General features: G+C 35.8%; 1 protein-coding gene across 1 annotated transcript in view; it reads left to right on the top strand.

Annotated features, from left to right (window-relative positions):
- The first annotated feature begins 19,787 nt into the window (after nt 1-19,787).
- Nucleotides 19,788-24,755, top strand: part of LOC130569002 (cadherin-18-like) — a 103,177-nt gene continuing 98,209 nt past the window's right edge. Inside the window, exon 1 of the mRNA XM_057358315.1 lies at nt 19,788-19,836. The gene's annotated coding sequence lies outside the window, so the exon portion shown is untranslated. The remainder of the gene's footprint in view (nt 19,837-24,755) is intronic.

Here is a 24,755-nt window from a genome sequence, read left to right as displayed (position 1 = left end):
AAAAAATGTAATATTGTAAACTATTTAGCACCCATTTGAATTTTTGCTTTAAGAGTCACGATGGTTACAAACTCTCTCTTTCTGCCTCCCTACACTTTTTGAATGTGATTCATTGGCCAAATCACGGACAAAACACAAAATAATTTATGAATTTGACTGATGGCATCATTTGTCTTTTTTTAAACATTCCAATGGATATCACGGTAATATTGTTACCGTGAATTCCTTTGGCCGCAAGATAGCCGTGTAGTGAAAATCTGATATCGTGACGACGGCAAAAAAAGCATTAACGTTCATTCGTGTTTCGATTTAGAAAAATAAATAAAAGACACTGTACAACATTATGAGGAATGTGTACTTTGTGCCTATTTAAAGGAATACTTGTCCTTCAAAATGAAAATTTTGTCATCATTTACTCACCCGGTTGTCCAAAACGTTGGTAACCAAAAACCGTTGGTCCCCATGGACTTCTATTGTTTGGACACAAAACCAATGCAAGTCAACGGGGAACAACGGTTTCCTGCTACCAACATTTTTTCAAAATATCTTCTTTTGTGTTCTGCAGAAGAAAGAGAGTCTTACAGGGTTGAAACGACAAGAGGGTAAACATTGAAATAAGCTTTAATTCAGTCGTCCATACTTGCATCAATTTACTTTGTTACAGTATTGTTATAATTCCATCAAAATGCCAAAAGCGAACATCATCAACTTCTACATGAAAAGAAGCGGCATTGACCTACATGAACTCCAAAATGAGAGAATCAGCATAGTCGATATGTAGGATTACATAACAATAAGTTTCTTCTGTCCTCTAATTTATTTTGACTCTAATGACAGCACTGAATGTTGCACTGTTAGTTTCCCGCTGTCTGTGTTTGCTGTTTTCAGACTCTATCAGTCTCTGTGTTGCTTGGTGACATGCAGTTTATTCTTTAGTTTTTTTATGGAACAAAAAACACACAATAGCCATATTGTGTCTGAAAAGTGTCCCTTAATTCATTTCTTGTTCATAGAATTGTTGCACTAGCAGTATCATATAATATGCAATATTGCATGAGGAAGATAACTGCTGAATCACAGCCATGCTTCTTAAAGGGATAGTTCACCCAAGATACAAATTCTGTCATAATTTATTCACCCTCGTGTCATTCAAAACCTGTATATGACTGATATTTTGAGAAATGGAAGTCAATGGGGTTCAATGTTGTTTGGTTACCAAAGTTCTTCAAAATATCTTTGTTTGTGTTCTGCAGAAGAAAGAAAGTCATACATGTTTGGAATGACATGAGGGTGAGTAAATGATGAAATAAGTTTTCAAGTCAGTCGCCCATACTTGCGTCAATAAATGCAGGGAAGTGCAGATGGTGATCGGTTTAAAGTCATTTGCTTGGTTAAAGTATTGTTATAATTCCATCAAAATGCAAAAAGCAAATATCACCAAAAGAAGCGGCGTTGACCTACATGAACTCAGAAATTGCCAGTCTGTTCCTGGAGAAACAACAGATTGTGAATTATTACTTCCAACCTCTTCATTACGAAGTAAACAAAAAACTGACATACAGACAAAGTCTGACCATTAATGCCACACAAACAAGGCTTGAATGTGATGGAACAGCTTATGTAAAATATGACGGCTATTTATAACAGACATTATGGCTTTCGAAAGGTCTCATTCCCTGTATATCCCCACGCGGAAGTACCGAGAAATCAACTTTATGGAGCCTTAGATTGGCATCAACAGATGGTGGCATTATTCATTCATCTGCAGATTCTCTTATTGGCTTATTTGTTTATTCTTCAACAAGCAAAGACAAAAGAAAGTCAAGCTTTATCTGTAGGGCAAGTGATACATAAACTATGACTGCGTATGCCTCGTGAATCCCCGATTATGTAAGCCAAGAGTAACAGCTGTAAGTCGGGACGCTTGCACTGAGGTGACCGAGCTTGTTCGGCCATTACGTGGGATGAATTTGGTCTCGTCTGGGTGTGAAGGTTAAAGGTCATTCTGCATCTCGCTGTATGTCACTGACCTTGATTCCAGTCACAGCATCTGTCTGTGTATAGGTGACACCTGAGATACGTCGACAAAGTAGAACGAGAGAGAGCGAGACATTGGCTCTGTCTATTTTACCTTTACCAAAAATAAGTATAACAATATATTATATTATACTTAAGTATACTTAAGTAAACTTGAATGTAAACTTTATGTAGTACATATACTAATATCATTGTGCTAGTAAGTAGTACACTTAAGTGTACTATTTCAGCAGTCCTTAGGACTAATACAGCCCACTTTAGTTAATAATTTAGTTTGATAACAGTGAACTTTAATTGAGTATACTTTAAACTGAGTACACGCTAGGTTTACCATACTTGTGTACTTATAGGTATACTGATAGTTTACTAGTTCAATACTTCTAGCACATTTTTTGTGTAAGTACACTTTGAAGTGTACTCTCAGTAATTTTTTTTTTAAATACTTTTTTATATTTTCTCAAATTAAATTGAACCTATACTTAGAGTTTATTTTTTAAATATTTTTATTTTAAGTATACCACCTTCCTATGTTTAGGCATGAAGAATATTTTTATAAGTAAATTTAAAGTATATCTTGATCAAAAGATTGAGCATACGCCAAATATATTTGACATTAAGTATATTTCTGAATAGTAAATAAAGTATAAGAACTTCTGAGAAGTTTTTAAAAATAGTTTTTTAAACTATGCCGTTTTAAAACTTCTTTTAAAGTGTAAAAAAAGTATCTAATAAAAAACTTGAATAAACTTCTTTTTCTTGTAAGGAAAGGACCTGCTTTCTAAGGTAGCATCCTGACAAAAAAAATGGAACAGGGATTTGACGAGAGCATGAGATATGACAGAAAAAGCAGCAAAACAAAAAATCACTAACAACTGAAGGGAGTGAACAGAAGTGTGTAAGGGTTAGATGTTGTGGTGTGTCACGCACACAGTGATATCCAGTGGACTAGAAACCGCAAAGCCTCATGGGAGTTGCAGTTCCAGGCAGTAAAGCACACAAGGTCAGTACACGCTCACCAGGAACACATCGCATAGACTCTCATTTACACTCCACACTCAGGGCATGTGTGCTACAGAGTTTTCTGTACACAGTTTGTCTTGTTCAGTGCAGGGCAGGTGCTCTAAATTTACAAGCAGGGGTCAGGCAATGTGCCTTTCTACCTAAAACTGCAAAATCTACTGAAATGATGTCAGGACAGGTTGGCCTGTCCCGTTTTCAAATGACCCACAATGCTTTGGGGTCCTTTGTAATTCAATGGAAATTTCAGAATGATTGCTTTTTAAAGATTGTTTTGTGAGTAAATTATTGGAAGGATTGCAACATAATTTGATGTGTCAGACAGATTCCCAGCTGTTTTGTGTAATTCATCTTTAATAATGTGTCACCAAACTCATTTGTCCACTTGAGTCAAAGCCAAATTAATTTCTGTGGACTTTTCTATGATTTCTTTCTGTTTGCTGTTGCTGTACGCTGGCTGGACATGAGGTCATTTTTATCTCATTATCTGTGGACATGCTCCAGTAAGTTTGACGTCCAGAATGTGTCCACAGTCTCGTTTGTCTTTGAACAGTAGTTCTTTTTTATTTACAACACATGTCTTTGCTTGAAAAGTTTATAATATATGTAACTTTGTTTGATACTTGTTATACAATGAACATTCATGCATTTTGTAATGCGTATCAAGTATGCAAAGAATTTAGTTTGTTAGTTTTAAAAGCTTTATACCACTTCTGCTAAAGTGGATAGATGTGTTTTGGAGTAAATGAGGCCCTCAGTGCCAGTTTGCAAAACAGAGATAAAACTTGGTCAAACTGGTTTATAGTGTAATTAGGTCAAGACCTTGAAGCTCAGTATAGAGTCCAACTTGTGCATGTATTATCAGCGTTCAGCCACCCAGATATAGTGGAATAAAGAGCAGATGGGATAGGTATCTTCTTTTATATGCATGCATATTTTATGACTTGCACGCTCACAAACCAGCGGCAGATGCAGTTGTATATTTGCATTAAAGGTCTTGCGTTGTTTACTTTACCGAGGGGTTTTCTCGCTGGTTTCGACTAAAACAGTGCTGTGTCCTTGCCCGTAGCCATTTGTCATAGTGTAGTGTGTTGAAAGTTATGCAATATCTATGAACTATTTATTTTATATTTTTCTTTTTATAGAAAATAATGCATCAGTTGCATCCCATCACAAGTGCCGGTTTTTCTCGTCATAACTTGGCTGATATTTCTGTTGACATGCAGATTTAAGGGTTTAGAGAGTTTTATTCTGGCACACCGGTGGTTTAAACATTTATACAAACATGCATAATTTCCTATTTAACTGTTATATTTATAAATGTGTTAAGATGATTGTGTCCACGCTAATGGAGGACATTCTCCAAAGATTAGCTAACATTCTTGCAATAATGTTAGAAGAGTGTTTTATCCAACACAATCTTTCGGCAAAAACATTACTATTTTACGATGTCTATTTTACGACATTTCAGTACAATTTGCTTCCGTGGCAGTGACGTTAGGTTTAGAGGCGGGGCTTCAGTATTGCTTTTTTCTAGTAATCGAACGTTTTTGCAACGTACAAATTCATATGAATTAGCCACCTCGTAAAATAGTTACGAATTCCCGTGAGATCAGGTTGGTTTATCATAGTTATATGTCAATTGCTTTATAAAAACGTTGGTATGCAATTTTTATTATTACATTTTTAATGCAACTGTTAAAGCATTAAGAACGTTTTCATAACGTAATGGGAATGTTAACCAAACGTTCTCGGAACATTTTTGTAGCTGTAGAGGCACAGGTGCAGAATTTCATGTACCCGCTGTTTCAAATGCAAAGTCACATGTAATATCACACAGCTTTTCTATCCCACTGTGCACTTGTAGGAAAATCCATGAATTTCTTGGTGCGGGGTATCTTTCGGTGACGGTTCTTCATTCCTCTGTTCTTCAGTACAGTCTTTGCAGTAGTCAGCCTTGAATGCAGGTCTGGCTTGGACACAAAGCACCTTGTTCTTGATATATTTTTCAGATGTTACCAGTTATTGCTTTAATATGCAAAAGATACCTGCCAAGCAGCGCTCACACTGTGAATCTGACAGGAGGAGAATTTGCCTGCATGGAGACGAGTCAAGCGACGCTTCTGACCCGCCTTTGAGCACCCGGCTCTTTAACTCTCGCTTTTCATACCTCTTTTATTTTTTCTTCTATTTACCAAGACTGTGTCAGCCCTGCTGACAATTTCAGCTAGAAAAGTACAAAGTAAGGCGAGAAATGTCGGCTGTATTTGTGTTCGGCAATTAGACGGTTTCTTCCCTACTCGAGCCAGAGATAATTGCAGAAATAAATTCTGCCGGAGACGCAACCTTTTATCTTCTTAGCAAGCTCCCGTTGTCTTCCTTTTACTTCTTTGCTGTCTTATTTGTCTGTTGAGTGGCCTGTTTTCTTGGTCCGGTGACATTTTTCTACATTCTCTCTTCAAGTCATCCGGGTTCTCGTTTTAACCTTTATTGTATCTTGCAAAGAAGGCATTTTTACACTGTCCGTAAGATCTCTTTAATATCTCAATTATTTCTCCTGGATATTACATTTGTAGCAAATGAAAACTATTGCTTATGTTTCCTGTTTCTCAGATGTTTCTCCTGACAGACCCAGAAATCTCACACATGTCTCCGTTAGAGTTTCAGGCAAGATCTCAACGATGTCTCAAACTGAGCTCAGATTTGTCAAGTCTGAATCAAAAGTCAATATTATTGAAGATCTCAATATGAACTCAAACATTTCTCATCAAATTGATCCAAATCCAGATTATTTGAGCTATATTCATATTCATATTACATATCAATGCTCGTATTTTAACAATTGTCTCATTTCTTTCTGTTTTATAAGCAGTTTTAGGAGAAAAATATGAGAAATCATAGTCACTGGGGAGCCACATTTGCTCTTTTGTGCAATACAGCAAATGACGTGCAGTACAAGCAAAACGTTGTGATGAATTCAACGTTTGCTAGCACACGTCAAACGCCTCATGTCTGAGAGCGACGGGGTGTATTTACACTGACATGTGCTAACAAGACACGTATAGTTTCCTATAGCCGGCATTTCTACAGACCTGCGTGCAGTCAAGCAGAGATTGACCGCGGGGAATAGAGACAGGTGTAACACACACACACACACACACACATCGTGCAGGAATCACAGGGGTCTCATTTTCTTTATTCACACACTCCTGCATGTGCCTCCTCCAACCAGAGCACTCTGGATATAATCATGGCATCCTGATGACATGTCAAGAGCGCTTTCTGTTCATCAGGGGAGAATGCTTCATTGTGTTTTGCTTGTTTGTCTCTTGTCGTAGCGTCTATCACTCTGTTAAACACGTCGTTATGGGCTGATTGTTGCGGCTGGGTGACTCGAGAGTCTTTACTGCCTTTTGTTTTTATGTTTCCACTTAACCCGTCATGCACCACAACAGTGAGACGGCAGCCTTCTTTTGAATGCAGTTAACTTCCGGTACACGTTCGCAAACAATAGAGTGCCTGTAGATTATTTCTGATAACAATCAAACGAAACCGAGAAGAACATTTATTTGGCTAAACTTGTCTCTCCAATATTTTGAATTTAAACTGCGCCAAGCTCAACCGCTAGATGTCAATGTACCATACAGTTTGTTTACATTTTAATAAAATTTAATAAAATGAACACACAACTAAATTCAACAAAAAGTTTATTTAATACAATTATTACACAGTAAAATAATAATACAAATGAATATAAATTAAATAAAAGAGAAATAGTTATATTATTAGACACTAGCCAAACACAAACAGGAAGTTAACTGGGGGTCAGGCGCACGCGTCCGATGAGACGGTCTATAGTTCGCCAAAAAATGAAGACTGTGTCATCATTTGCTCACCTTGAAACACAAGTTTGTAACTTAAGCCATTTTGGGTCACCATTGACTCCCATAGTAGGACAAAAGACTTTGTGACTATTTCTTCTAGTTCACTAATTTTAATGTATGCAAACAACGTGAATCGTGTACAAAAGTGTATGATTATTAGAAAAAAGCGATAATGTTGACATCACTGTGAAAGCATCACATTGTATTAAAACTTTAATTGTTTTGCTTATAGTCAATATGTCTCATGTACAGCTGCTTTGTAACAATGAAAATTGTAAAAAGCGCTATATAAATAAAGTTGAGTTGTATTAACATGGAGCGGTTTTAGAATAAAACACCTCTGCAAGCGTGTCAGTGCAGCGCGTTCACGCATTGCTTCCTGAGGCGATCGTCTTATTGACCGATAGACGGATCGACACGTTTTGCAACCGTTTATAGTTCAACTCTGCGATAACGTGACCTTTTGTGCGTGGCAAGCAGGTGAGACGAGCCAATGACATATATGAAGCATTAAACCGTAATGACCAAGTGTGCATTAGTGCTGCATGGCATCCCACAATGCTGTGCACACACACCATTCATAACACCAGAATCAATCACCACGTGAAATGGACCATCGGCGAAGAGAAATAAGCAGTAAAGTCTCATCGGTAGGCAGCGGCGAGCCAGAACACATTAGAGGGATAAAAACGGCATTGTTCAGCTGGGAATGTTGGGAACGTGGCGGGTGCTGCGGTCACATGGGACAGAAGATGGTAGATGGATGTTTGTTAATGGTGTGACCGGACGGTCATAAACATGAGAATGGGTGCTTTTCATTACATCTGCTCAGAATGCCATACGTCTTGTGTTAGAGTGCTGCGGATGTCCTCCGTTAATCGTTCATCGGAGAGAAGTGCCAGTCATGTTAACAGACGTTCTCATTACTCACAAACTGCGTGTGTGTCTGTGAACATATGTCCAATTCCTATTCAGTTCGAATAATCAGAGATGGGACCGAATGGTCTTGGAATTTGTTTTGCATAATTAATAAAAAATATTAATAAAATATTTAGTGTAAAAAATGATTTGATCCTTTTAGGTTTGCAAGAACATAACATACAGCACGTGTGTTTGTGTATGCGCATGAAGGTTTCCGCGCGTTGCGGCTTTTATGTACTGTATCTTGCTCCAAGTTTGATGTTATTGATTTCAAAACCGCCTCACAAATGTGACGTGCCAGTTTGAATAAGATGTTGAATGACATTAGAGAGATGTGGAGGAAAAGATTGGAGACGTTTATAGTGTTTGGAACTTTGCATGAGAGTTCTTAAACATAAACAAAAAATGCTGTGTTTCACGGACAAAATAGCAACATATGAGTTTTAAACAGCGTGGGGTCGAGTACTTTTATGATCTATAATAATAAAGAAGGCAGATTCTCAAGTATGTTCGTTTTGCAGCAACATTTTGTCTGTCTCATTTTACGGATACCACATTGAATGCTCTGTTTTACGGTCAGACGGGATCCAAATATTGAGCCTGATTAGGTTTTTATGTTTCAGGGAGCAAAACATCTTTCTTTATTCATGAAGGATGTAAAAAAGTCTTTTCGACGACTCCTATTCACGCTCCGTGGTGGGCGTAATGAAATCTGCCGCACAAGAATGCAACATTATTCTGGAATCCTTCATTTTTCAAGCGCTTCAAATGCAGACAGACACTCGCTTCTTCATTAAAAGCTAATTATAATAAGAGTTCGAGAGACCTTCAATGCTATTGATATGTAAGAGCCTCTTTTTATTGAAACTGTGCTACGCTCATGCATATTCATTTCAGCAAAAGCGGTTTTGCATTTGCAAGAGAAGTCTCATTAGACTTTCACAAGTTTGCAATGGATCTAAATCTGTACTTTTTAGAAAACATGCTTTCACTCCCAAACGATTCAGACTTGTTTTTAGAGATGTTTTGCTAATAAATCGAGTGCATTTGTTTTGGAGGTATAAAGCCACCAGTGTAATCACGACACACAAGTACTGGTGCTAGAAACAGTCAGATTCATTGATACAAAGGACATTTGAAAATACATTGAGCAGGTGTGGCTGCGTGGCACCTGTATGAGCTGTGATTAACATGCAGATTACGGTCTTGTTTGCAAACAGAAACGACTGAATCAACAGAAGCTTTGATTATTTCAGGTATCAGACGGTTTCTTTGGACGCACACGCCTGGCCCGAAGTTAACTTCCTGTCTGTGTTTGGTTGTAATTTAACAATTTACTTAATATTTCATTTAGAGTAATATGAATTCATAGTAATATTTTGTTGTATATTAATTGTATCGAATTAAATTAAAACTACTCCACAGTTATTGATTCTTAACTGTGGGCCACTGAAACCATCTGTATTATATAACATATATAAGTAACCAACATTTCTGCCAGCTCATCTTTTAAGTCATTATTATAAGCTTAGCTTTGTGAATCGTGGTAAGGTAAGGATCTTTTTTGTTGTTGTTAACAATAAACAAATATAGGTCAATACAAAAATTCAATACAATGGTAGTTTTTAAACGTTGTTCACATTTGCATAGTTGTATGATAAAAAAGAAATGTAAAAAAGAAACATTAAAATAAAATTATATTTTTTATTCTTTGGCATGTTGAGTAAATGTGAAAACCAGGCAAAAGTCTTATAATCAAAAGGCTGATTTCGAAGTTTTGATTTCAGTCTTTGACATGTAAAAAAAAAAAAATTAAAGAAATCAAGTTCTGAAGTATTATTCAAAGAATGTTCTTTATATTATGTACAATGATTTTCTGTAGAAAACAGTAAATCACACACACACAAAAAATTGCTTAGCTTGGTTTTCACAGGCACGGTCACAAAGAGTTAAAATATTAAAGGAACAGTTCACCCAAAAATATAAATGCTGTCATCATTTACTCTCCCTCAAGTTGTTCTAAATCTGTATACATTTATTTTATTTTTTTCTGATGAACACAGAGAAAGAACCAAAGAGTTCTTGGCCACCATTGACTACCATAGTAGGAAATTTTGCTTTATGAATGTCTTTTTACTTTTGACTACCATTGGCATTTTCCCACTATGGTAGTCAGTGGTGGCTAAGAACTGTTTGGTTACTGACATTCTTTCGAATATCTTTCTCTATGTTCATCAAAACAAACATAATACAGATTTGGAACATCTTGAGGGAGAGTAAATGATGCCAGAAGTTTAATTTTGGGGTGAACTCTCCCTTTAATATAAACATTTGTAAATGATCACATTTATTTGTACAATTAAAACCAGACCATATGACTTTTCTTTCACTTGTTAGCAACTAAACCGTGTATGTGTTGAGTGCAGTGAGTAGTTCGTCTGGAGTGTTAAAAGGGTCAGAACACAGGTTACACTGTTATGAAAACTGTCAACAAACAAGCTGACTCCTGACAAGTGTCTTTTTGAGTAAACATTTATTCATTAAAATGCTGCTTTCAGTGGGTTTGAGTGTTTGGGCTTTTTAAGGATTGCCTGTATGTTCTTCCGCAAGAATGAAGTTTCCATGATTGATTTATAGCCATTAGCCGCAAACTTCTTAAGCGTTTCTAAGAAGCAACTAATTGAATGATGCTCCCTTTCACCAACAGCCTTTAAAAGAACATGTACTATTTTGTAACATTTCTTGCCATTCGAAAACAAGTACAGTCAACAGAAATGGGTAGAGTAGCCAAAAAAAAGTAACTAGAGAAAGTGTTACTCAAGTAAAGTAAAAGTCATGGTTTTAAAAATTACTTGCGTAAAAGTAAAAAAGTATGCAATGAAACTACAGCTAGCTAGTTAGTTACTTTGTATCTGATTCATAAAATTAAGATTAATGTCTATATTTTAATATGATATTTTAACCAATATTCTTTAATTATTATTACACAAGCAGACATCTTCACAGTATACACACAGAGACTAAAGAATAGACAAACACAGAAGAGACGAGCATTTCTGTAAATTTGATCTAGTCCCAATGTCAATGTCTACACAACTTATTTAGAAAAATAGATCATATGTCAAACTAAAGTGAACCTGCAGAGTTTTGCGTTTACAACGCATTTAACTAAACTCAGAGCAAAGATGATCTAGAACATCTGCAGTGAATTCTTATATGAAATACAAACAGATTTTAAGCAAAACTCATGTTTTCTCATGTTGTTTCACATGTGTGTGTGTTGAGAAAAGCTCTTACTTGTAAACAAACAGTAAACAGTGAACCACATGCCCATCAACAAGTTTTCTTCCTTCTGTTCTTCAAATGTATATTTCTGCAAGCCCACGTCTCTGTGGTCGCGCGCATGTTGCTATGTCTGACGAACAGGTCAAGCGGGTGCGCGCATGTGGCGGGCATTTATCACTGCTGGCAAACAATATTAGTTTTGAATAAAAGTTAGTTTGATAGGGGGTTATAAAAAATGGTTATAGCTTTATAAAACGGTTATTCCATATGCGTAGCAAGGTTTCATAAAATAAAATAAATAAAAAGATATTTAGGGTATGTAATGCGGTCTGTCGGGGTATATTTTATAACGGCTTGTAACTCAACTCAGCCAATCAGAATCAAGGACCAGAACCGACCATTTTATAAAGATTCATATCCACTTTATCCAACGCTCTTTGTGTTCTGCGTGTTCTTAAGTTTCCCGCTACAAGGAGTGAGTAACCCACCGCTTCAAACGATTCAGATCGTGCTGCGAACTGAACAAAGCATTTGAACCGATTCGTGAACCTGTTCAGACGGTTTTTCCCATTGTTCAATTAATGCTTTCAAAAGAATCAATCACTCGAGAATGCCCCGGTAAAAAGAGACGACAAACTTGAAATAAACTGCACATTTTATTTTGCATATTTTAAAATGAAGGAACGAAGGAACGTCACGCAGTGTCACAAAGTAAAAGTACAGATTTCTGTTAGAAATATAAGTACTCACTTTTAATTTTTTAAAACGTTAAAAGTACATATTTTCCTAAATTTTAGTAAATGTTACGAAGTAAATGTACCACGTTACTACCCACCTCTGACAGTCAACAACACGCACTTTTTATTCTCTTTATATAGCACATCGAGCGAGAGACATGGCCTTTTATGAATCTCCCCGCTTTTGATCTATTGTGCGTTCCGGAGAGGAGCGTTGATAGATTTATTTCTACACAAGCACTCTATAGAATTCAAAGCTAGTTTATGACCTGGGAAAGTGACACTGGGGGAATGTGTTTCAGGTTGCTTTTCTAACTTCTTCAGCGCTGCCTATAAAATATGTCTGAGCGCAGAAGGTTAGGTGAATGATGCCGCCTGGTGCATTTATAGGTCAAGATCTAGACCTATTTTTCTGTCCATGTATCTCCAGTGACGAATCTGTTGGCATGGACCACGATCGGAAGCAATACAGCAACGTCATTTTTCTACAATATTACATCACTGCTTGTTTTGGGTTGGTTTTAATAAGGGCTGTTAATAGATTACTTTAATTACCCACAATTACTGTAATGATTATTCTCTAGTTGAGGCTCTGATTGTGAATTTCGTCTCTAGATAAATATACAGCATACCCCTCCAAAATATTGGGACGATTAAGCCACACTTGAAAACCTATGAAGTGTCCAAAATAATCACAGTACCTCCCACACATTTTGGATGTTTTTCTTATCTGACACATTAGTACATTTACATTTACGCATTTGGCAGACACTTTTATCGACTTACATTACATTGTATTATACATTTGTTTCTGACTACAGGTATGTGCAATCCCCTGGGATCGATCCCATGACCTTGGCATTGCTAGTGCCATGCTCTAACCACTGAGCCACAGGAAATGCATGTCAAGACATGTCAGTTTAATCAGTGGTGCAAATATTTGCAGCAAGAGACAATACATGTTTTTGTAAGAGACAATAAATGTTCCCTTTCTGTTTATAATCACACACCTGCAGAATAAACTCTAGCATCGTTTCCGCATTATTTATCCTCTGCCATTTGGTTTAGAGGAAAGGTTTTTGATACAGTAATATTGTCATTTTGTTTTTTTATGTTGTCTTCCAGTTGGGTCCAAAAGTGAAAATAATTCTACTTATAATATTATTATTATTATTATTATTAATCATAATTGATATTGTTGTTGTTTTATTACTATTCTTATTATTATTCTTAATAATAATAATAATAATTACAATAATATAAATTACTATTATTATTAATATCATTATTATTTATAAAGTATGCCTTAATGGCAGCATGAATTTGAGGTGGGTTGGGCTCCACAAGTTGGTGCAGATCTATAAACGTACAATAAATGCGCAAACAAAACGAAAATAAGTTGCAAATGCTACAAATTAATTTTAGTTCAACTAGTTTCTCATTGGTTTCCTATTATCTTAAATGTATTGCGAAAAAGCATTCTTTGGTAGTGAAAGTAAATGCGCATGCATTAGAGCATAATATTAAATCAGCGGCTGGCTAAATCTGATCAAATGTAACATTAAGAAGCAAATGTGTTTTTATGAATTTTTATTCTTCAGCGACATCAGCAAGGCCTGTGCTGAAATTAGCCGTATTCAGAAGATTAAATAGAGAAAGAGACTGAGAGGCAGATAGAGAAAAGTGCCATTAACCGAGTTAGCAGCAAATGAAAGTCAAAGCACTAATGATTTGAGAGCTCTATTTAATTGAATCCTGGAATATTAATTGGTTTTAATCTCCTGCTCCTGGTAGTGTTGAGCCTCTGCTTCACCTCTATATTCCGCCATATGGCAACCACCGGTGAAATTTGCCGGTAAGCTGAAGTTTACGACCTAACACATATGGGTGTGCCCGTAGCATCTGCTCCGATACAACACGACGATGTTCTCGCAGTCACTAACAATGATTTGAGAGTACTTACTTTAGCATCTACCTCGTGGTGTGACAGAATCCACATGTTCAATGAAAGCATAAGGTTGTATAAGATTGTCTCAGTCTGTGTTGCGTGTCATGTAAAGCTCCTTCACATCAGAGAGAACAAGCTTGAGATGTCAGACTAGATTTTAAAACCTGAGCTTAACGTCATTACTGTTAAAGCTATCTTTGACTCCTCTGTACTATTCAAGGCACAGGTAATTGAAGCACTGCTTAATGTTGCCCTTCGTATTGTTTAATATTTTGCAAGAATATAAATAAATTACATTTATATGTATCTTTTTAAATAAAGACTTACTATGGCAACAAACTGCAACTTTCAGAGTCTCCCCCAGAGAATTGAATTGAATTGAATTAATGACATGAAGTGAAACAATGAAATGAAATAAAACTAACTAATTATATGAAATAAAATAAAATCAAAAATGTAATTAATTAAATGAAATATAAATATTAATGATTCTTTCAGAGTTTTCCCAGGTCAAAAGATAAAATAAAAATTATATAACTTACATAAAAAAGTATAAAAATTGTATAAATAATATAAAATAAACATGATATAAATTAAAATAAATTAAATTTATGATGATGATTATGATGAAATTTCTATGTCTCAATGTTTTAAAAAATAATTGCTCTTTTTTGACAAATCTGAATTTATAGTTGTCGTTAGTGTTATAATCGAGACCACCAAAACCAAGACCAAGACAAGACCAAGATCAGAGGGTGTCGAGACCAAGACAAGACCAAGACTTTGAGGGGCCGAGACCAAGACCAAGGCAGGCCGAGACCAAGACCAGCACTTCCAAAATTCATTCAAAATATCCTCAAAACACTAGAAAGTCATAATAAAATAATGCTAATAAAATAATGCTTGGGTGATTTATTGTGCAGAAATGTATGTGTAGGATGTTGTATGTTCCATGTTTTATCACCCACCTACTGTAACATATTACAATTTTTGTGCAGGTAAAAATTCCAACAACTAAACATAAAAAACCGGTAAATACCCAAGATAAATTTAAGTATGTGACCTTCAACGAAACAAAACATTCAGTGACTTAATTTGTTTCATTGCTTGTTTTATCTAATCAATAGCAAAATAGCTGTGTGTTGCTCAGAAATGCACAAAAGTTCAGATTTGTTCTAGGTTTGTTTGGGACTAGCCAAAATAGAACAAAAACGTATGTTTAATTGTGTCTAAAACTCAAGGTTTATTGAATAATTATACAAAATCAACATCACATCAGATGTTATAAAATAAAAAAACAAGATCTCATACAAGTACCTTTTTTGCAGTCACATCTTGACCAGTCTTGAAATAAAATCCCGAGACCACGAAGTCTGAGACCAAGACAAGACCGAGACCAAAGACAGTCGAGACTGAGACAAGACTGGTCTTGAGTTCTACAACACTAGTTGTCGTTGTATTAAAATTCAAATGTGCAGTTTGTGAGTAGTTTGTGAGTATATGAAACAGGATCAACAGTAAAAACTGTATAAAAGAATAAAACAAAATGACAGCAATAACAGTATGAGAATAACATCAAGCGTCAGCTCTTCTGTAATCTTATTAAATTGGCTATAAAAGAGTGTTTGTATCTATTGCTGTTTATTGTTGGATTCTGTAACAGACGGCAGATGGAAGGGATGTAGTGAAAACTCAATACACAGTGGGTGGTCTTCATCACCAGGAGCACCGAGCCTCTGGCTTTCTGCGAAGACATTTCACAAAAACATTTGACACACCCGTCTGTTTTGACTCTAGAATATTACCACTTTGATTAAGAAAAGGGAATTAATGAGTTTTTGTGTTTGGTTGAGCCAATTCCCAGACCAACAGCCAATACAAAAGTGCAGAATCAGAGTAAGATTTATATCAACAAGAGATCATTTGAAAAATACTGTATATTGGTACAGATTTTCAATTTAATTATTTATTTATGTATAGGCTACTTCGTAATACTGTTAGTAGTAAGCTGTTTGTGGTAAAGAGCTGGTCCTTAGAAAACTGAAATTTATCTCAATTTAGTTTTCTTTAGCCTCAACCTATGTTCAGCACAATTAAACTGGTCTCAGACCAGCTGCAAGTTGGCAAACAGCAGGTGTGAGAATGTTCTAGAGGTGAACTGTTTTCCATCAACAAAATAGAGCCGCAGGAACGGAGGGCAGTGAAGAGTAATTGGAGCCTTGTGGGGGATAGTTTTCAGCAAGGCCATAGGAAATGATAAATGAATAAAAGAGGATTTTGATAAGGGTTTCGGAAGTAGTTTTCCAAGGCTGAGATAAGGCTCATATTCTATGGAATTAGTTTAGGGTCGGTCTGGTACAGTTTGTTCAGGTGAAGCATAGCAGACATTAATTCAATCTTTTCTCATTCTTTCTCTACTCGTGGACATCAAGGTCTGAACAAAAACAAAAGGATGCAGACTCTGTGGGCAAGAGCGCGCTGTTTCAGCAACTATTTTTTGTTTCTGTCACCGAATTGCCTTCAGAAGATCAAACAAGGGTATGTATTCATAGTTGCATACTGCGAGTTCTGTAAGTGAGTACTCTAAAGGATTAGTTTGCCCTAAAATGAAATTAGTTATGTCATTTATTTCTCATCGTGTCATAGGCTGTTTTCTTTTCAACGCAAGGGCAGAATTTTTAAAGATCTCATAGACATTTTTAACATACAAGAATAGTTTATAGTGACTGCCAAGCATTTGTTATGCATTAGGTCCATATACGATAGTATGTCGTTTAAATTAGTACATGTACAGTACATGTAGTATAGTACTCTATAGTATACAGTAGTCCTTATGGTAAAGTATATAGTATACAGTAGTACATTCAGTGTAGAATATGGAATATTGTACTCTATACATTATAGGATTTTGTACTCTGCAGTATAGTATATAGTATACATAGCATAGTATATTGTGATCCATACATTATACTACATAGTATATTGTGTTCCGTCCCGTATAGTATAAAGTAGTCCATACAGCATATTGGACTCTGTACAGTATAGTATGGTCCATTTATTGTATTATATTGTGATCCATGCATTATACTACACAACAAACTGTATGAAGTACAATATACTACAGTATATAGTACTGTATATAGTAGCCCATATAGTATTGTACTCTATATAGTAGTAGTCTATATAGATAAATCAATATAGTAGTATACTAGCTCATAAATAGTATGTAGTAAAGACAGTATAGTATATAGGACATAGTAGTCTGTGCAGTATGTTGGTATGCTGTGTGTTAACGTTTCAAGGGATTGGGCATTTTCACATTTCTCTTTTGTTGTTTTGTAAAGTAAACAGAGGAAGCTTTTTGGTGCTGCAGTAACACAATTATGAGCAAAATGTGCATTAGGTGTGTATTTTATGCTTCATGCTGTCCTTTAGCAATGCAGTAAAAGCACTGCATTATAGTATCTCTTACAGTATGCACATACTACATTGTACTTTCAATATTCACAACTTTTACATTATGACAGAAACCAAGTAACCATGACTTATGCCATTTATGAGCACTTGTAAATACGGTAAATCCCAAAAGACGTTTGTTTGCATGCGTTTATTTATACAAGTGGAAATAAATCGAAGTGCTTCCTGGTCAATTACAAAACATGGTAAACTATGTAATGAAGTGTAAATTGCCACCTGTGTGCGACAGCATAAATACAGTATTCACAGATCTTCTCTCTGTCAGAACTTTAAATAGCTTCCTCATTGACCCACAGCGTCTCTTTATTGATCACAGGTACATGGTTTGTTCACAGATGGCAGTAGGACCGGCTAATCTCTGTGTGGTTATATGCCATCTGCCCGAATCACATTAGACATCAGGCATTCGAATGGCCAATGCGAATGATGATGCGCAGACAGCTGTAATTTCGTTTCGCTTCTAAAAACTGACGTTTTTTTTTACTTGACATCTATTTTTGAAAGACCAAGTGTTATTTGTAACACTATAGCAAGTTTGTCTGAAACAGCTGAATGGATACGTCCCAGGTGCACATGCTACAAACACACAGAGCTGTTGTCACTTGTCCACACAGGCACAGTACAAGCATTCTGGGTAGTCAGAAACTCAAGTCTGTTTGCCAGATTGCCACAGAGACACTATGTGCTTTCAGTCACACACAGAGCTGTGACTTTGTTTAAGTCCTACTGTGGAAAAACTCCAAGAGTGGAGCCGTGCCAGGGTCTGCCCGCTTCAGTGCCTTCCAGGGCCAGTTTGACCCCAGGAGGGTTAACTCAGCCCGGAGAGAAAGAGCTGCGGTGTGCCCATAAAAAAAGCACGGGGATAAATACCTCGGGAAGAACCTGACGCATCAGAGAGGTGAAGATAAGAAGAAACTGGGCACTGAACTCTTAAAGGATTTATGTGGGCTGAGTTAACTGAAATAGCTGTCTTAAGGGTGGTAGATTAACATACACAAATAACTAAATAGTACTTTTTTAAGAAATGTAAGTTATATATACCTGTTGATTAGTTTGCACACATTATTAAATTGTTCCTATCACAATATCGCATGGAATGCATGTTGTAAAAATGGAAAACATGCAGTTAAATTGCTTTAAAGGAATTGTTCACCCAAAATGTTTTATTCATATCCAGGGAAGTCAGTGGGGACCATTTTTTAGGTGAACTACTCCTTTAAGTATATAGATAGATAGAATATTTATATTATTTATAAATAAACTGATCAGACAGAATGAAAATAATAGAAAAATAAAATATATATATATTTTAAAATATATATATTTTTATTTTTAACATATACATTATATTTTATTTATTTTTATTCGTTATTTAAATTTAATAATAATAATTTATTTTTATTAAGTTATTTTTGCTATAGTTTAGGCTACAGTTTATGTAAATATGTTCGTCATTTTTTCTATAAGCAAAAAAAGGCAATAGATTAGTCAGCAAAATGTATTTATTTGTATTATTTATTTTATTTTTATATAAGGTTGGTGATGGGACTAAATTATTGATTGCAGTAATATAGTGAGTTATCATGTATACATTGAAATAAATGAATCTACTGTACAGTCCATATACTGTTCTCGATCTAGCCATTTTTCTTTAAGCATCAACTAATTGCTTGATACAGTCAATTTACAAATGTGGTAGAATTAAATAAAGTTTTTATTTTGTAAATTATAGTTTGATTCTTGCTTATTTTATTTTGTAAATCTATAGTTTGATTGGCTTCCACCATCTCTGCAATGTCAAAATTTATTTTTGCTTGGGTTGTTTTCTGTAGTTTTGACCTCTCTGACCTCATCAAGTCTGCCTGACACAAACATCGATCCTCGATCCTAGCAACTTCCCCGCTCTTCAAATGGTGTTTTACACCCCAAAACAAGTATAAGTGTGTCTTTTCTCGTCAGAAACCGACAGCTCTCTGAATGTGTATCCCCTGAAGTTCATAATTAAGTGCTCATATTAAGTGCGGTTAAGAGGGATTTGTTCACAGAATGCTGGCAGCATGAAAGAAAACTCTCTGTCTTGGGAAGAAATACTCAAAGACAGAGCAGAAAAGCAAACAAAAACAGACTGAAGTGATAAAATTTGACCTGTTAAAAAAAGTTCAGACGTGTGTGAACGTCAGCGCTTTTCTCATATTCCAAAAACTTTCTTTAAAGTAACATATGAATTTTTGCCCCAGTGTAAATTCCCTTGGGTTTCTTAGTTTAACCCAGGTGGTGTAATACAACATGACAGGACCCGAACACCTCACCTAATGTGATTTATTCTCCTTAAAGTGATAAAGAGGGATTACCTCAAGAATTAGCAGGCAGCCGTGTACCGTGTCACTTCCCAGAATCCACGCCTGGTCGCCTTTTTTGGGGGGGATCTAACTAGGCCACGATTTATCACTCACTCTAAAATTGCAGGTATACAGTGGTGACAAAGGAACCAGCGTTTGGCCCGTATTATCCCGTTTGGCAGGCTAATGAGGTAAGTGATTAGCACGTCAGGTTCCTCTACGAGCGCTCCATTAGCATGCGCTGGGATTCAGCGTAATTTGTTTCATGAAGTCGCTGTCGTCTGCTCCTGCAATTCATCTGTGGCAAACAGCAGCGAGGGGCGAACGCTAGATGCTGATGACTGTAAATCACACATAAACGTGTTGTACAGTTGTCACCCGTTCACTCGTGTTGATTCGGTTTATGCTCCAATCACGAAATTAATTGACTGTTATGTTGTAGAGCACGTTATTTAAAGCCGAAGTACCTGCAATTTGTTTCTTTTGTCTATTATATTTTAATAAACAAAAGAGCATTTTAATCTTAAGGTCTATGTTTCAAGACTATTTTAGTTTTATAAAATGTAAACTTTGAAAACGTTTCCGTTAATTGAAAACAAATGAAATATTGGCCCAAAAAGTGTTGGATAAACTTGAACTTAACAAAAAAATTCAATTTTGCCTCAGAAATAAACTGAAATAAGTTTAAGGCACTAAAATAAACAAAAACTAAAATAAAAGTAAAATAAAAATTAAGCTAATTAATTTTACATAGCAAAATAAATAATGAAATGCCAAAATCATATAACAAAATTGCTAAAAATGATATTAACTCATTTTATTAACTCATTTATTAACTTAAAATATTAATAAAACTACAACAAAACTATAATAGTTGAATTTACTTTTGTAGACAAAAAAAATGTGCCAACATATTAATTTCTTTCAAAACACCATTTTTATTTAAAAAATAAAATAAAAATTATCAAGAGAGCTGCTTAAGCTCGATGATGTAAAGGTACCATATTATATTTTTGTCTCTATGTGATATTATGTAAAAGACTTTTAAAAACTTCTTAAATGTTCGATTCTAGATGTAGAATCTGTGAATAACGTTTGTTTATACAAAACAGCACAGGCGTTACACTATAAAGTTGATCTTGTTTATCAGGTAGCATCCCTCAAAAAAATGTTGTGCGTCAAAGTGTTTCCACATCCATATGATTTAATCCACTAAAAAACACACCGTCTTACAAGTTATGACAGTAATAAAGGTTTATTAAATGTTTCATTTGGCTTAAGAGTAAACCGAGGTGACTGTCAAAGACAAAACCCTGGAACAGACTGACTATCAAAATGAAATAATGAAGTTTTATGATGTATGAAATAAGAAGGTGCCCTTATAGAGCAAGGAAGGTCCTGCTGTTTTGATTTTCTTGATCATAAGGCCATGTGTATCTGAAAACCAATGTGTTCGAGTTATATATGACAAATCTGTGTCTACACTCTTAAAAAAGATCGTACTAAACTTTCTCTGCAGTGATGACAGAAGAACCGTTATTGGTTCTTAAAAGAGCAGTTCACCTTCAAAATGAAAATTCTGTCATCATTTACTCACCCTCTTGTCATTTCAAACCTGTATGACTTTCTTTTTTCTGCAGAACACAAAAAATGATATTTTGAAAACTTGTAGCTTATAATTCTAGGTGTTGTTAAATCACTGCTGTGAATATGTTCAGCATGTTAAGGTATTTTAGGGGTTGACATGGTATTTACTGTCCGTGGTTTCCAGGGTGTTGCTAGGTGATAGCTAGTTTGGGATGGGTAAGTGGTTACTTTTGGTTCCAAATAAACCAAACATTGTCTGTCTTATATTCTGCACTGTGAATTACTTGGCTTGGTTTCTTTTGTCACTGTGATTTCCCCCACTGAGAACAGAGCCATATTTAGCACTCTAAACCGACGTGTGTACGTATCCCGTCATGTGATTGACCCTTCACGCTTTATTAGCGTTGCTCTTGAACTCTCTCAGCTTGACCCAGTCACGTCATTCAGAAAGAAAGCAGATTATGTGTGACTACAGCAGACGTTCACACTCTGAATGCCCAGTTACTGTTGTCAGCCAGATTTATTTACAGAACACTCACAACCAGAGAACAGATGGTATTATTGCAAAAATAGGACCATCCTAAAAAATGTGTTCATTTAAAAGTATGTAAATGTAAAAATGTTTAAATGTAAATGTGTTTAATCAGAAAAAAAAGCATTGCTTATAATTGTGTCTATAGATTTGTCTGTAAAATGGCACAGATGAGATCTCTATAAAGAGTAACTATTACAATGTCCTTAAAATTGCATTTCATGCAGTGTATAATGTTGCTGTTTGCGAATGTAAGCAATCTGTGAAGTTGTAAAGCCGAAAGTGAACGAATAACAAAGTAATTGGCTTGGGAAAAAAGGAATCGACTCTGAATCACACGAACGAGTCGTCTGTCGTTCTGATTTCAGTGCCGCGTCAGATTTGCGTCACTCAGTGTAATGCCCGCCTACATTCCATTTGCGACACAGCACACGGTAGACCAATCACAGCAGACTAGACCATCTGACCAATCAGATCCGAATAGGCTGACAGAAAGGAGGGGATTAAACAGATGAATCGCCGAACGAATCATTTGAGAGTCAGTCAAGAAGTGAGGTAATAATAACTGCCCATTATTAGAAAATGAAAGTGTTTTTACACCGTGAATGTACGTAAACTTGTTGTTGGACACTCCATAAACCAAAGTAGGACCTTAAAAATCACAAAATATTTACACTTTAAAATCTCAATATTTCTCCTAGACATCAATGAGATTAAATTGAGTTTTCCTGTGTCTCAGATGAGGAAAAGAGCCTGAAATCTCACAGATGTTTGCGTTTTAGAAGAGATCTCAATAATGTCACAAACTGAGCTCAGATTTGTCAAGTCTAAAGTCAAATATAATTGAATATGAATATGAACTCAAACATTTCTCATCAAATTTTCCCAAATCCAGATTAATGTACCTCTACAATCTACATTCATTTTACACCTCCATACTCTTAATGTACTGTATTTAAAAAACTGTCTCATTTGTTTACATTTTTATTTCTCTTAAAGATCCAGTGTATGAAATTTAGTGGCTAAGTTGTAAGGTTGCGAATTGCAACCAATCAACCCTTTCAAAGCACTACGATGGCTGACACAGGACTGAGATGATGTCACGGTTTCTCTTCTTTGCCGAAGGAGATAACGTATTTACGAAACGTGCTCTGTGGAGCAGTTTGTCCGTTTAGGGCTACTGTAGAAACAAAATGGTGAATTCCATGCAAGGGGATCCGCGATGTATGTAGAAATACTGTAGCTCATTCTAAGGTAATAAAAACATAACGCTTCATTGTGTAAGGTCTTTATACACCTCTGAAGAGATAGTTATGTATATTATATTGCGTTTCTGTCTGTAGATCCTCCAAAAAATTACACACTGCACCTTTAAGCAATTTTAGGAGAAACATCTGATACCAAGTTGATGCTTAAATGAAACACAACTGAGAACTCCATCAAATCTCCTGAGCTGTGAAAGAGCAACATCTGAGCATGAGCATTTTCTGCTGTGGGAGCTATAACATTGAAAAAATAACACACTTCACATTTAAGGAAAATAGTAGTGAGCTTTGAAAATGCAGTGTGAATTGGGTCACAGATACAGCTCAGTGGTCCAGAAATTAAGGACATTTAATGCTACACTTGTGTTCCGGTCACACAATACAGAAAGAGAGAAGTAAAAAGAGAGAGAAGGTGCGTTTCTGTGTGAGCCGGTGCAGAGAGCCTCTGGGCCCACATGCGGATCCATAGACAGAGAACATTCATGATCCGCCTCACTTCACTGTGGGAGAGCATCTTCCAGCCCTGGATCACATTCAATACACTGAAGACACTGTGCATGTGTGTGAGAGTGTTTGGTGTGTGCGTGTGTGTGCGTGTGTGTGTGTGTGTGTGTGTGTGTACTTCAGTGGGAGATAAGCACGTTTTTCTGCATCAATAGAAATCCAGAATCTTCTTACTCCTCCTGAGCCTGTTTATCTCTGAGAGTGAAGTCCAACAACGGCACAGCAAAAATTAGACCTTTGTTTGATGACGACATTGTCCTACACAACAAATGTTAATGCTCAGAGGTTGCTCTTTTATAGCTCAGGAGTTTTTATTTTATGTGCATCAACGTATGTCTCAGATGTTTCTCCTAAAATAGCCTTTAAGAAATGTAGATTGTAGAGGTAAAACAAGCTGGATTTGGGTAAATCTGATGAGAAATGTTTGATTTCATATTGAGATCTTCAATAATATTGAGTTTTGGTTGCAGACTTGACAAATCTGAGCTCAGTTCGAGACATTGTGAGATTTTCTGTGAGCTTTTTTTCAACACAGAAAAATCTTGGGACTGAAATAAAAGTTTACATTGCTCTCAATTTAATCTTGATATTAATATAATCTAGATATTAAAGGGATCGTCACCCAAAAAAGAAAATTCTGTCTTTAATTACTCACCCTGGAGTTGTTCCAAACTTGTGTAAGTTTCTTTGTTTGTTTGAACACATAGAAAGATATTTGGACGAATGCTTGGAACCAGACAGTTCTTGGACCCCATTGACTCCCATAGAAATGACAACGGTAGTCAAAAGTGCGCAGAACTGTTTGCTTTACTTCATTCTTCAAAATATCTTCTTTTGTGTTCAACAGAACAACAAAAAAATAAAGTAATTTTTCCTACTATGGTAGTCAATGGGGTCCAAGAACTGTTTGGTTACAAGCATTCTTCCAAATATCTTTCTCTGTGTTCATCAGAACAAAGAAATGTATACAGATTTGGAACAATGCGAGTGTGAGTAAATGATGACAGAATTTTCATTTTTGGGCTAACTGTCCCTTTAAAGAGATTTAATCTAAAATCTTTCTTATATGCCAGCCCAGAATATAGAGAATGGCTACAAGTTGAATACTTTTTTTGTAATTGTAATTAGAAAAACTTTTATAAGAACTTTTGTACTGCGCTATAATATTCAGTATAGTATGAATTTTACTACAATTTACTGTAGTAAATACTGTAGTGTACTT

Source organism: Triplophysa rosa, linkage group LG18 (genome assembly GCF_024868665.1).
Source record: "Triplophysa rosa linkage group LG18, Trosa_1v2, whole genome shotgun sequence".
NCBI classification, from domain to species: Eukaryota; Metazoa; Chordata; class Actinopteri; order Cypriniformes; family Nemacheilidae; genus Triplophysa; species Triplophysa rosa.
This window is presented reverse-complemented; position numbering and strand designations above follow the sequence as displayed.